The following is a 14,807-nucleotide window of genomic DNA, read 5'->3' as shown; positions in this document are numbered from 1 at the left end:
GGTGAGAGGAAGAAGATAGCACCCTATTCTCCTTGACGCCGGCCGGCAACACTCTGCAGTATAAACCAGTTCCTACGGACAAAAGTTCCGGCCCGCCCCGCCGTAGCGGAGGAAGGAGGCGGGGAGGAGATAGCCCTTGCGCACACTGAGAAAGAAGACGGGAACTGACTCTCACGAAGTCTCGCGGCAGTTGGGAGAGTATCGAGAGAGTTTTTCGTCATTTCCGGCCTAGAGCCCGCGCGGCTCGGGCGTCTGTGGTAATTCCGACTGACGGAGAAGGGTTGGGATGGCGTAACCGTCCCTTGTTCGGGTTAACGTTACTCCATCTTACAGGCTTCCGAAGCAGCACAGTGGCTTTGTATTAAAGTATACGACTTCCTGACTTCTGTTCTTTCTTCTGTGTTTGGAAAGAGAAATAAAGTTAATTTTGGCCTCAAAGGGCTTCCCTTGTGACTCAGCTGGTAACGGAGCCAGCCGCAATGCGGGAGACCTGGGTTCGATCCCTGTGTTTGGAAGATCCCCTGGAGAAGGGAAAGGCTACCCACTGCAGTATTCTGGCCCGGAGAATTCTATGGACTGTATAGTCCACGGGATCGCAAGGAGTCGGACACGACAGTTTCACTTGGCCTCAAAACCTACCAAGCCAAATAGGTTCTTAATGGAGTTCTTTTGGAATGAAGTGACTGCGAAACAATGCAAAAAGAGGTACGATTAGAGGCTAGGAGACTCAGGTCCCTTCCTTCTGTGAACTTTTAGGCAGTTTACCAGAATACCACATAGAAATACTTGCTGTGTGCAACCTGGTTTCTGCTTCCTACCCAGAACTCCAGCGTCTAAATGTCCAGCATCCCTCAGTTTTCTCAGTGGCCATGCAAGTAAGGGGCATACAGCTTAGGCTTCATTAGCTCAAGGGTAAATCATCTTTGAGGGACCCCATAAATGTAGGTTAAATTGAATTGGCTTGAACCAAAAACTAGTTTCCACTCTTTCCCCATCTATTTGCCATGAAGTGATGGGACCAGATGCCATGATCTTCGTTTTCTGAATGTTGAGCTTTAAGCCAACTTTTTCACTCTCCTCTTTCACTTTCATCAAGAGGCTCTTTAGTTCTTCTTCACTTTCTGCCATAAGGGTGGTATCATCTGCATATCTGAGGTTATTGATATTTCTCCCTGCAATCTTGATTCCAGCTTGTGCTTCTTCCAGCCCAGCGTTTCTCATGATGTACTCTGCATAGAAGTTAAATAAGCAAGGTGACAATATACAGCCTTGACATACTCATTTTCCTATTTGGAACCAGTCTGTTGTTCCATGTCCAGTTCTAACTGTTGCTTCCTGACCTGCATATAGGTTTCTCAAGAGACAGGTAGGTCAGGTGATCTGGTATTCCCATCTCTTTCAGAATTTTCCACAGTTTGTGGTGATCCACACAGTCAAAGGCTTTGGCATAGTCAATAAAGCAGAAATAGATGTTTCTCTGGAACTCTCTTGCTTTTTCCATGATCCAGCGGATGTTGGCAATTTGATCTCTGGTTCCTCTGCCTTTCTAAAACCAGCGTGAACATCTGGAAGTTCACAGTTCATGTACTGCTGAAGCCTGGCTTGGAGAATTTTGAGCATTACTTTACTAGCATGTGAGATGAGTGCAATTGTGCAGTAGTTTGAGCATTCTTTGGCATTGCATTTCTTTGGGATTGGAATGAAAACTGACCTTTTCCAGTCCTGTGACCACCGCTGAGTTTTCCAAATTTGCTGGCATATTGAGTGCAGCACTTTCATAGCATCATCTTTCAGGATCTGAAAGAGCTCAACTGGAATTCCATCACCTCCGCTAGCTTTGTTTGTAGAGATGCTTTCTAAGACCCACTTGACTTCACATTCCAGGATGTCTGGCTCTAGGTGAGTGATCACACCATCGTGATTATCTGAGTCGTGAAGATCTTTTTTGTACAGTTCTTCTGTGTTTTCTTGGCACCTCTTCTTAATATCTTCTGCTTCTGTTAGGTCCATACCATTTCTGTCCTTTATCGAGCCCATCTTTGCATGAAATGTTCCCTTGGTATCTCTAATTTTCTTGAAGAGATCTCTAGTCTTTCCCATTCTGTTGTTTTCCTCTATTTCTTTGCATTGATTGCTAAGGCTTTCTTATCTCTCCTTGCTATTCTTTAGAACTCTGCATTCAGATGCATATATCTTTCCTTTTCTCCTTTGCTTTTCGCTTCTCTTCTTTTCACAGCTATTTGTAAGGCCTCCCCAGACAGCCATTTTGCTTTTTTGCATTTCTTTTCCATGGGGATGGTCTTGATCCCTGTCTCCTGTACAATGTCACGAACCTCTGTCCATAGTTCATCAGGCACTCTGTCTATCAGATATAGTCCCTTAAATCTATTTTTCACTTCCACTGTATAATCATAAGGGATTTGATTTTGGTCAAAATCAAATGGTGCAGATGGTGATTGCAGCCATGAAATTAAAAGACGCTTACTCCTTGAAAGGAAAGTTATGACCAACCTAGGTAGTATATTGAAAAGCAGAGATATTACTTTGCCAACAAAGGTCCATCTAGTCAAGGCTATGGTTTTTCCAGTGGTCACGTATGGATGTGAAAGTTGGACTGTGAAGAAAGCTGAGCACCAAAGAATTGATGCTTTTGAACTGTGGTGTTGGAGAAGACTCTTGAGAGTCCCTTGGACTGCAAGGAGATCCAACCAGTCCATCCTAAAGGAGATCAGTCCTGGGTGTTCATTGGAAGGACTGATGCTGAAGCTGAAACTCCAATACTTTGGCCACCTCATGCGAAGAGTTGACTCATTGGAAAAGACCCTGATGCTGGGAGGGATTGAGGGCAGGAGGAGAAGGGGACGACAGAGTATGAGATGGCTGGATGGCATCACTGACTCAATGGACATGAGTTTGAGTGAACTCCAGGAGTTGGTGATGGACAGGGAGGCCTGGTGTGCTGTGATTCATGGGGTTGCAAGGAGTTGGACACGACTGAGCGACTGAACTGAACTGAACTGAATTGAAAAACTAGTTTAGGATATCTCTGGTGGAATGCAGCAAATTTCAAAAGCTGTTAAAATGTCTAAATACCTCAGCTTATCTGGATGCAAAAGGTAATGAGCCATGTAGTTTGCTGGCATTTTTTTTTCTTCTGATACTTAAACTTCCTTTATAAGTTTAGGAATATTCTTTCTCAGTCCTTACTACACATATAATTTGAACTCACTGATATTAAATCAGTCTGAAGATTCCCAGTGAAGGAAAGTTACACAGCTCAAAACTCCCCTCTGGGTCCTCCCCACCATTCTATGCAAAACAAAGAACTCTCACACCAAAAGAAAAAAAATTTACAGAAAGGTTGATTATGCCCAGCTCCCAGCTGGTACCAGCCTCTGGCCAATCTCCAGAATTCCTTGCCCCAGACATTTAAGAGATAACTCTGAACAACCTTGGAGAAGAACAGGCCCCCTTAAGACAGTAGATTTCCACATATATGCCTGTATATTGGAGAAGGAAATGGCATCCCACTCCAGTGTTCTTGCCTGGAAAATCCCATGGACAGAGGAGCCTGGTAGGCTGCAGTCCATGTGGTCACAAAGAGTTGGACACGACTGAGCGTGTCCAACTTCACTTTCAATTTTCACTTTCATGCACTGGAGAAGGAAATGGCAACCCACTCCAGTGTTCTTGCCTGGAGAATCCCTGGGATGGAGGAGCCTGGTGGGCTGCTATCTGTGGGGTTGCACAGAGTCGGACACAACTGAAGTGACTTAGCAGCAGCAGCAGCCTGTATACATTTACTCTTTTCTTGGGTTAGTACAGTAGCTCACTGATCTGACTGCTGCCCCTTCTCACCTTATTAAAGGTGATCTGTTCCTGTAAAGTGCTGGTCTCCTTTTTCCGAACCTCCCCTTCTCTAACTCCCTTACCCTACACCCAGGACCAAGAAACAGAATATTCCCAAGAAGATCCTCCAGAACAAAAAAATGTCTAAATAACAAACATGCTAAGCCTAGGCAGCGTGAACCAATTACAGAAGCCTGTCTGAACTGTGATTTTAACTAAAAGTTTACACCAAGTTACTGTATTATTTTGCTTAAGAAAGACGGTATTTAAGGAAGGGAAATTTCTGAAATATATAAATGGAGATCAGAAAGATCAAATTTGGCAAGGTGTGTGTTTGAGTTTACTATTGCTATAACAAATGACCATAAATTTGGTGATGTGAAACAGCACACATTTACTATTTTACAGTTCTGATGGTCAGAAGTCCTGAATTCATGGGTCTCTCACTGAGGCTAAAGTCACAGAGTCCCCAGGACTGTGTTCCTGCCTAAAAAGCTCTAGAGGAGAATTTTTTCTTGTCTTTTCCAACTTCTAAAGGTTGCCCACATCCCTTGGCTTACAGCCCCCTTTCATTTTCAAAGCCAGCAATGGCCAATTAACTCACATAGCATCACTCTGACAGTGACTCTTCTGCCTCCCTTTTCTGCATTTAAAATACTCTGTGATCACTACGTTGGGTGCAGCTGAATAAGCTGGATTCTTTATTTTAATTTCAACCTATTAGCAACCTCAACTCCATCTTCAGACTCAATTTTCCTTTGCCCTGAAACTCAAGATTTGATCGCTGGCCCACCCACTCACCTCCTATTGTGTGCCTGGTTCATAACATGGGGTGGAGGACCCTAGACCTAACTTATTCACAGGTGTTGAGGATTAGGATGTGGACATCTTTGGATGGGGTGCGCTATTCTGACTTCTGTAATGCCTTCCGATTATTCAATGGCTCTGGCTCACGGACTTAAGTATTGAGGCTCTTCAACAGATATGGTCTTAGAATGCAAGTGATGCTTCAGAGTGATATAGCTTAATAGCCCTGGCTCCTACTGATTTTTAACTGTGTACTTACTAAGTAATCCTCCAGTAATAATTTGGCTTTTCACATGGATTTGCCTATAGAAACATAATGCTCTGAATAATGAACAAAAGTATTTAGTCAATTTGGCAATTATTATTATCCTCATAGATTAACAAATTTATACTGGCTTTTTAACATATGAATTCCTGTGTGTTTGGTTAATGTGTTTCCACACCTAAGAGATGGTCTAGACTTGGTAGACTGGCAGCTCAGGTTTTTGAATCTGTGAGAATGAAAGCCAGATTGTAAGACTCTGAAGAAATCCATCTGTCTCAGTAATCTTCCCAAATGATTGAAATCTGACTTTAATATATTTTTCAAACTCATACTCAGAATGGATCTCACAGTCTGGCTGTGGACTGAAAGGCTCTCCTAATTGCTCCCATCACATCCTTTACTCCTGGAACACTGGCTAATTTCCTTCAATGAATGAATCTTTTCATTCATTCTTTTTTCAAATTTGTGTGTTTTAATTAGACTCTTTTGATTGCTAATGTTCCTTTCAGAAATGTACAGTTCACAATACAAAGACACATGAATTGACAATATAACTGTAACTAGAAAACTATGCAAGATTGAGGCATACTTCTTTTTTTAATTATCTTTTTGAACTAGGTTTCATTTTAGACTTGCTTAAAAAGTTGAAATATAGGTGATTTACAATTTATGTTAATTTCTGCTGTACAGCAGAGTGATTTAGTTATACATATACATACCTTCTTTTTTAAAAAATACTTTTCCATTATGGTTTATTATAGGATATTGAATATATTTCCCTCTGCTATACAGTAGGACCATGTTATTTGTCCACTCTATATGTAATAGCTTTCATCTGCTAACCCCAACCTCCCACTAAATCCTCCTCCCCAGCTCCATCCCCCTTGGCAACAGAATCTGTTTCTGTTTCATAGATAGGTTCATTTGTGTTATATTTTAGATTCCACATATAAGTGATATCATATAGTATTTGTCTTTCTCTGACTTACATCACTTAACATGACAGTCTCTAGTTGCAACCATGTTGCTGCAGATATTTTATTCTTTTCATGGCTGAGTAGTACTCCATTGTAAATATGGACCACATCTTCTTCATCCATTTATCTGTTGATGGACATTTAGGTTGTTTCCGCATCTTGGCTGTTGTGAATAGTGCTGCTATGAACATAGGAGTGCCTGTATCTTTTTAAATTTTTTAAATTGTATCTTTTTAAATTTTGTCTGGATATATGCCAAGGAGTGGGATTGCTGGGTCATATGGTAATTCTATTTTCAGTTTTCTGAGGACCCTCTGTACTGTTTTCCATCATGGCTTCACCAACGTACATTCCCACCAACAGTGTAGGAGGGTTCCCTTTTCTTCACACCCTCTCCAGCATATTTTATTTGTAGACATTTTAATGATGGCCATTCTGATTGGTGTGAGGTGGTACTTCATTGCAGTAGTTTCTCTAATAATTAGCAAACTTGAGCATCTTTTCATGGAGGCATACTTCTTTCTGTATGTTTTCTTGTTTTTGGCTAGCCTGTGTAGTTCCCCCCATTCTGTGTCTACTTCATAGTCTCTGCTCACTGTAATTTTTGTGCTCTTCAGCTTTTCTTTACATCGTGAACTTTGAATTTAGCTTCCACTCTATTTCATTCATCATTGCTATTCTGGTTTATTCATATATGTACAGGTCACACACACAAAAAATATTTTTCAGGGATTCCACACCATACAGCTAGGGGCAGTTCTGATTAGAATTACCATGACTGGCTAAGAGGATGATCCTTAACCTTGACTGTTTTAGAGTTTACTTGTGGCGGGGATTGGGATCAGGAGGGTTCCTAAAACATTGTATTTCTCAAGCTTTACTTCCAGACCAAAATCTTCTGTAGAACTAATGTACATATACATGTATTTATATGACTGTATATGTATTTAAGTTCGAACAAGGAAATACTGGAAGAATATGCACACAAAGTTGTAATGGGATTAGTGAGATAGAACAAGGCTACTGCTAAGATATGGATTCTTGGGCAAAAATTTTTGTGGGCTCTCTTTCTGTATTAACATTCTGACTAAAAATGTACTCCACTGGAGACGGTAAAGTTAAAACCAAAAAGAACTGTAGAAACATTGTACTCTGGTTTGTACATTCATTTTTCATAAGAATATTGGCTAACAATTCTGAATATGCTTTGCATGTATGCTGAGGTTGAACAAATAAGTAAATGGATAGTAGCTAATAGGAGCCAGATTTCTTACTATCAAATAAAGAAGTTACAGATAATCAACAGAGAAAGGATAGACTGAACTCTATGGTAATGAATTAGAGTTAGAGATCAGAGAATTAACTCTGTTTAACTCTGTTTAGCTCATTATATCGGAGAAGGCAATGGCACCCCACTCCAGCACTCTTTTTTTTTTTAATTTAATTTTATTTTATTTTTAAACTTTACAATATTGTATTGGTTCTGCCATATATCGACATGAATCTGCCACAGGCATACATGTGTTCCTCATCCTGAACCTTCCTCCCTCCTCCCTCCCCATACCATCCCTCTGGGTCGTCCCAGTGCACCAGCCCCAAGCATCCAGTATTGTGCATCGAACCTGGACTGGTGACTCGTTTCATATATGATATTATACATATTTCAATGCCATTCTCCCAAAGCATCTCACCCTCTCCCTCTCCCACAGAGCCCAAAAGACTGTTCTATACATCAGTGTCTCTTTTGGTGTCTCATATACAGGGTTATTGTTACCATCTTTCTAAATTCCATATATATGCGTTAGTATACTGTATTGGTGTCTTTCTTTCTGGCTTACTTCACTCTGTATAATAGGCTCCAGTTTCATCCACCTCATTAGAACCGATTCAAATGTATTCTTTTTAATGGCTGAGTAATACTCCATTGTGTATATGTACCATAGCTTTCTTATCCATTCATCTGCTGATGGACATCTAGGTTGCTTCCATGTCCTGGCTATTATAAACAGTGCTGCGATGAACACTGGGGTACACATGTCTCTTTCAATTCTGGTTTCCTCAGTGTGTGTGCCCAGCAGTGGGATTGCTGGATCATAAGGCAGTTCTATTTCCAGTTTTTTAAGGAATCTCCACACTGTTCTCCATAGTGGCTGTATTAGTTTGCATTCCCACCAACAGTGTAAGAGGGTTCCCTTTTCTCCACATCCTCTCCAGCATTTATTACTTGTAGACTTTGGATCGCAGCCATTCTGACTGGCGTGAAATGGTACCTCATAGTGGTTTTGATTTGCATTTCTCTGATAATGAGTGTGTTGAGCATCTTTTCATGTGTTTGTTAGCCATCTGTATGTCTTCTTTGGAGAAATGTCTATTTAGTTCTTTGGCCCATTTTTTGATTGGGTCATTTATTTTTGTGGAGTTGAGCTGTAGGAGTTGCTTGTATATTTTTGAGATTAGTTGTTTGTCAGTTGCTTCATTTGCTATTATTTTCTCCCATTATGAAGGCTGTCTTTTCACCTTGCTTATAGTTTCCTTTGTTGTGCTGAAGCTTTTAAGTTTAATTAGGTCCCAATTGTTTATTTTTGCTTTTGTTTCCAATATTCTTGGAGGTGGGTCATAGAAGATCCTGCTGTGATGTATGTCGGAGAGTGTTTTGCCCATGTTCTCCTCTAGGAGTTTTATAGTTTCTGGTCTTACATTTAGATCTTTAATCCATTTTGAGTTTATTTTTGTGTATGGTGTTAGAAAGTGGTCTAGTTTCATTCTTTTACAAGTGGTTGACCAGCTTTCCCAGCACCACTTGTTAAAGAGATTGTCTTTAATCCATTGTATATTCTTGCCTCCTTTGTCAAAGATAAGGTGTCCATATGTGCGTGGATTTATCTCTGGGCTTTCTATTTTGTTCCATTGATCTATATTTCTGTCTTTGTGCCAGTACCATACTGTCTTGATGACTGTGGCTTTGTAGTAGAGCCTGAAGTCAGGCAGGTTGATTCCTCCAGTTCCATTCTTCTTTCTCAAGATTGCTTTGGCTATTCGAGGTTTTTTGTATTTCCATACAAATTGTGAAATTATTTGTTCTAGCTCTGTGAAGAATACCGTTGGTAGCTTGATAGGGATTGCATTGAATCTATAAATTGCTTTGGGTAGTATACTCATTTTCACTATATTGATTCTTCCAATCCATGAACATGGTATATTTCTCCATCTATTAGTGTCCTCTTTGATTTCTTTCACCAGTGTTTTATAGTTTTCTATACATAGGTCTTTAGTTTCTTTAGGTAGATATATTGCTAAGTATTTTATTCTTTTCATTGCAATGGTGAATGGAATTGTTTCCTTAATTTCTCTGTTTTCTCATTATTAGTGTATAGGAATGCAAGGGATTTCTGTGTGTTGATTTTATATCCTGCAACTTTACTATAATCATTGATTAGTTCTAGTAATTTTCTGGTGGAGTCTTTAGGGTTTTCTATGTAGAGGATCATGTCATCTGCAAACAGTGAGAGTTTTACTTCTTCTTTTCCAATGAATTTCACCTTTTTTCAAGCGCACATGGAACCTTCTCCAGGATAGATCACATCCTGGGTCATAAATCTAGCCTTGGTAAATTCAAAAAAATTGAAATCATCCAAGCATCTTTTCTGACCACAATGCAGTAAGATTAGATCTCAATAACAGGAGAAAAACTATTAAAAATTCCAACATATGGAGGCTGAACAACACGCTGCTGAATAACCAACAAATCACAGAAGAAATCAAAAAAGAAATCAAAATTTGCATAGAAACAAATGAAAATGAAAACACAACAACCCAAAACCTGTGGGACACTGTAAAAGCAGTCCTCAGGGGAAAGTTCATAGCAATACAGGCATACCTCAAGAAACAAGAAAAAAGTCAAATAAATAACCTAGCTCTACACCTAAAGCAACTAGAAAAGGAAGAAATGAAGAACCCCAGGGTTAGCAGAAGGAAAGAAATCTTAAAAATTAGGGCAGAAATAAATGCAAAAGAAACAAAAGAGACCATAGCAAAGATCAACAAAGCCAAAAGCTAGTTCTTTGAAAGGATACATAAAATTGACAAACCATTAGCCAGACTCATCAAGAAACAAAGGGAGAAAAATCAAATCAATAAAATTAGAAATGAAAATGGAGAGATCACAACAGACAACACAGAAATACCAAGGATCATAAGAGACTACTAACAGCAATTATATGCCAATAAAATGGACAACATGGAAGAAATGGACAAATCTTAGAAAAGTACAACTTTCCAAAACTGGACCAGGAAGAAATAGAAAATCTTAACAGACCCATCACAAGCACGGAAATTGAAACTGTAATAAAAAGTCTTCCAGCAAACAAAAGCCCAGGTCCAGATGGCTTCACAGCTGAATTCTACCAAAAATTTAGAGAAGAGCGAACACCTATCCTGCTCAAACTCTTCCAGAAAATTGCAGAGGAAGGTAAACTTCCAAACTCATTCTATGAGGCCACCATCACCCTAATAACCAAAACCTGACAAAGATCCCACAAAAAAAGAAAACTACAGGCCAATATCACTGATGAACATAGATGCAAAAATCCTTAACAAAATTCTAGCAATCAGAATCCAACAACACATTAAAAAGATCATACACCATGACCAAGTGGGCTTTATCCCAGGGATGCAAGGATTCTTAAATATCCGCAAATCAATCAATGTAATACACCACATTAACAAATTGAAAAATAAAAACCATATGATTATCTCAATAGATGCAGAGAAAGCCTTTGACAAAATTCAACATCCATTTATGATAAAAACTCTCCAGAAAGCAGGAATAGAAGGAACATACTTCAACATAATAAAAGCTATATATGACAAACCCACAGCAAACACTCCAGCACTCTTAACTAGGAAATCCCGTGGACGGAGGAGCCTGGTGGGCTGCCATCTATGGGGTCGCACAGAGTCGGACACGACTGAAGCGACTTAGCAGCAACAGCAGACGCTTTTGCTTGTCACAACTATGAGGTGAGTGCTAAGGGCATCTATTAGGTAGAGGCCAGGGATGCTGTTAAATATCCTGCGATGCTGTACATGCAAAAACACTGAATTATCCATCCCAAAGTGCCAACAGTGCCAAGTCTGAGAAACTTCTGTCTGTGATATATGTGGTGAGAGGGATGTGTTATGATTATAAGGACAAGGATGACAAAACTAAAAGACAGGGGGAGAAAACTGGTTCATTGTGGAATTAACCCACCCTCAAAAAACTGCCTCCAGACTTCCTGTTATGTGGAAATAATGTCCCTTTATTGTTTAAATAACTTTCAGTTGCCACTTCTAATACCCACGGACAAGATCATCCTAACTGAAAAGGAGAGAGAAGAAGGATTAGGACAAAATATGGTAAGCATGCTCTATAAGCACAGGGTGTCCCAGGGCAAGAGGAAATGGCCAATCTGGTACTGACTCTCTGAAGTGTTATTTGCTCTGGGAAGCTCTCCAAAATAAGTTCTGTTGTTGAAATTCTCAGCTAGACACTTCCATCACATTAAACCACACTGATTTTATTTGTTCTTCTCAGAAAATTGAATAAAAACTATCTGTGAGTTGAAATCAGGAAGCATAAATTATACTTTTTATATATTCTTTGAGGAAACAGCCTCAAAACTTTTCAAAGACTTTAAAATGCTGAAAAGGGGGGAAATAGCATGATCTCTTTAAATCTGCAACTTAGAAAAATGGTTGGAACTGAACTTTGTTGTTATTCAGTCTCTAAGTCGTGTCTGACTTTTTTATGACCTCATGGACTACAGCATGCCAGGCTTCCCTGTCCTTCACTGTCTCCTGGAGTTTGCTCAAACTTATGTCCATTGAGTTGCTGATGCCATCCAATCATCTCATCCTCTGGAACTGAACTTGAAAAATGATTTTTATGTTAATTATAAACCAATGGATAAATGGGGATAGGAAAAAATGGAGAAAGAAAAACATTACTGTATTTTACTTTTTCTTTTTCCTCTCTAATGTGATACAAGGGAGGAAATCATGGAATACAGAGCATAGTGAAAAACTTTAAATGATCTTATGGGAGCTATTTATTTAATAAGAGATGATTAAGGCAATACTGGGGGCAAGAGATTCAGGGATCCATGGCCAGTAAGAAAAATGCCTTGTATAATCTGATTTAAAAGTTTTCCTTGTGATAAATCATAGTGGAAAAGAATATAAAATATATTTATATAAATAAATAAAAATATAAACAAATATTTTAAAAGAATATATATAGGTGTATGTATATAGGGCTTCCTTGGTGGCTCAGACAAGAAAGAATCTACCTGCAATGCAGGAGACCCAAGTTCGATACCTGGGTCAGAAAGATCCCCTGGAGAAGGGAATGGCTATGAACTCCAGTATTCTTGTCTGGAGAATGCCATGGACAGAGGAACCTGGTGGGCTACAGTCCATGGGGTCGCAAAAAGTCAGACACAACTGAGCGACTAAGACACACATATATATACATGTGTTGTTTTTGTTCAGTAGAAATTAACACAATATTGTAAAATACTTGAATTTGGTGAGTTCATACTCTAATGCTCTCTCATTACACATTGTACATTTAATAATGATTAGAAACATTTTTAATATGAGCAGTCTTCTAAATGCACAATTTTTAATACAGAAATCCTTATTTAGTGCTTGCTTCAGCAGCACATATACTAAAATTGGAATGATATAGAGATTAGCATGGTCCCTGTGCAAGGATAACATGAAAATTTGTGAATATTCACATTTAAAAAAAAAATCCCATTCAACTGCTGGGTAATCAATTCTTGATCTTCTATCTCGTGAAATCAAATTCAGCTACCCAAAACTATAGTTAATAATAATTACATGTATATATTTTACCTAATCCTATTGACATGCCTATTAAGTAGTATTATTAGGCTCTTTTTATGGATAAATAAATAGGCTGAAAAGTTAAACAACCAGCTCAGGTCTATAAATGTAGTATGGTGGAGCCAGAAGGCAACACCAGTCTGCATGTCTGGAGTGGGTATGACTTCTGTATTGTATCAATAGTGCCATGAAGGGACAAACCAAGTACTTGTCAACATTGAACATATTCAGTTCAGTTCAGTTCAGTTGCTCAGTCGTGTCTGACTCTTTGCGACCCCATGAATCGCAGCACGCCAGGCCTCCCTGTCCATCACCAACTCCCGGAGTTCACTCAGACTCACGTCCATCGAGTCAGTGATGCCATCCAGCTATCTCATCCTCTGTTGTCCCCTTCTCCTCCTGCCCCCAATCCCTCCCAGCATCAGAGTCTTTTCCAATGAGTCAACTCTTCGCATGAGGTGGCCAAAGTACTGGAGTTTCAGCCTCAGCATCATTCCTTCCAAAGAAATCCCAGGGCTGATCTCCTTCAGAATGGATTGGTTGGATCTCCTTGCAGTCCAAGGGACTCTCAAGAGTCTAACACCACAGTTCAAAAGCATCAATTCTTTGGCGCTCAGCCTTCTTCACAGTCCAACACTCATATCCATACATGACCACTGGAAAAACCATAGCCTTGACCAGACGGACCTTTGTTGGCAAAGTAATGTCTCTGCTTTTGATTATGCTATCTAGGTTGGTCATAACTTTCCTTCCAAGGAGTAAGCATCTTTTAATTTCATGGCTGCAGTGACCATCTGCAGTGATTTTGGAGCCCAGAAAAATAAAGTCTGACACTAGTTCCCCATCTATTTGCCATGAAGTGATGGGACTGGATGCCATAATCTTCATTTTCTGAATGTTGAGCTTTAAGCCAACTTTTTCACTCTCCACTTTCACTTTCATCAAGAGGCTTTTTAGTTTCTCTTCATTTTCTGCCATAAGGGTGGTGTCATCTGCATATCTGAGGTTATTGATATTTCTCCCAGCAATCTAAGGACCAGCAAATATCACACTCCCACAGGCCCTCACACAGTACTGAACACTTTACTAATGATTCCTCAATAAATACTTATGATTAATTTTTAAATGTCCTTGTTGAAACAGAACTATACTGTTCATGAATAGTGGGCAGAGCACTGAATAGAGCAATAGACCCAGATGTTAACAAGGGCTCTTCTATTCACTAGTTACTATGTGGCCTTGGACAAATTACTTGTCTGAGGCTCAGCTTCAAAGTCAGAATAATGGTTCTCGGTGGTCAGTTGTCACGGTTGGTGAGTAGTAGCTGAGCCAAGATGCTATGGAATCTTCTGTCTCTCCATCAGATTACTAAGAGGACCATAAGTACTGCTTTACGCAGGCAGTTTGAAAATAAGGTTCCAGCAAAACAAAAGCTGTTTCAGGAGGATAATGGAATTCCAGTGCATCTGAAGGGTAGGATAGCTGATGCCCTCCTGTATAGAGCCACCATGGTTCTTACAGTTGGTGGAACAGCATGTGCCATATATCAGCTGGCTGTGGTTTCACTTCCCAAAAAGCAGGATTGACTTCAGTTTATCTTCCCAGCAATCATTTGGTTCAATTCCATTTAGCTGTCTGTGGACCAGTAAATCTGATACACAACTGGGTTCTTTGGGGATCAGTATTTATTGACTTGAACTAACTGCCATCAATAAAGCAGTCTTTACCATGAAAAATACAAGTAAAGTCAGAACAACAATACCAGCTGGGCCTGCTTTCCAATGTCGGACAACATATGGAGGTGATCTTTGGAAAACATGATTTGTTGAACAAATGAAAGGCTTTACAGTCTCAAATTCTAAGCTCAAGAAGTCCATTTAACCTCTGCTATACTGACTGAATTGATTATGGTGTAAACCTAGCTCAACAGCCCACCATAAGTCTGGCTGATAATTTCATCCTTTCATTGGATTCTACTTCTCTGAACCTATTCTTTGGCATTTATCATTTGTTCCATC

The 14,807-nt window shown here is 39.6% G+C and overlaps 1 non-coding gene and 1 pseudogene across 1 annotated transcript; both read left to right on the top strand.

Moving 5' to 3' along the window:
- Positions 1-12,584: 12,584 nt before the first annotated feature.
- Positions 12,585-12,688, top strand: LOC147365943 (U6 spliceosomal RNA). Its single transcript, XR_015133528.1, has one exon. It is a non-coding gene; the product is annotated as a U6 spliceosomal RNA (small nuclear RNA).
- Positions 12,689-14,043: 1,355 nt separating this feature from the next.
- Positions 14,044-14,497, top strand: LOC147365942 (cytochrome c oxidase subunit 7A2, mitochondrial pseudogene; annotated as a pseudogene).
- Positions 14,498-14,807: the final 310 nt, after the last annotated feature.

Source organism: Bos grunniens, chromosome 9 (genome assembly GCF_055505025.1).
Source record: "Bos grunniens cultivar Pamir isolate PY7600 chromosome 9, Bosgru_T2T1.0, whole genome shotgun sequence".
Classification (NCBI taxonomy): domain Eukaryota; kingdom Metazoa; phylum Chordata; class Mammalia; order Artiodactyla; family Bovidae; genus Bos; species Bos grunniens.
This window is presented reverse-complemented; position numbering and strand designations above follow the sequence as displayed.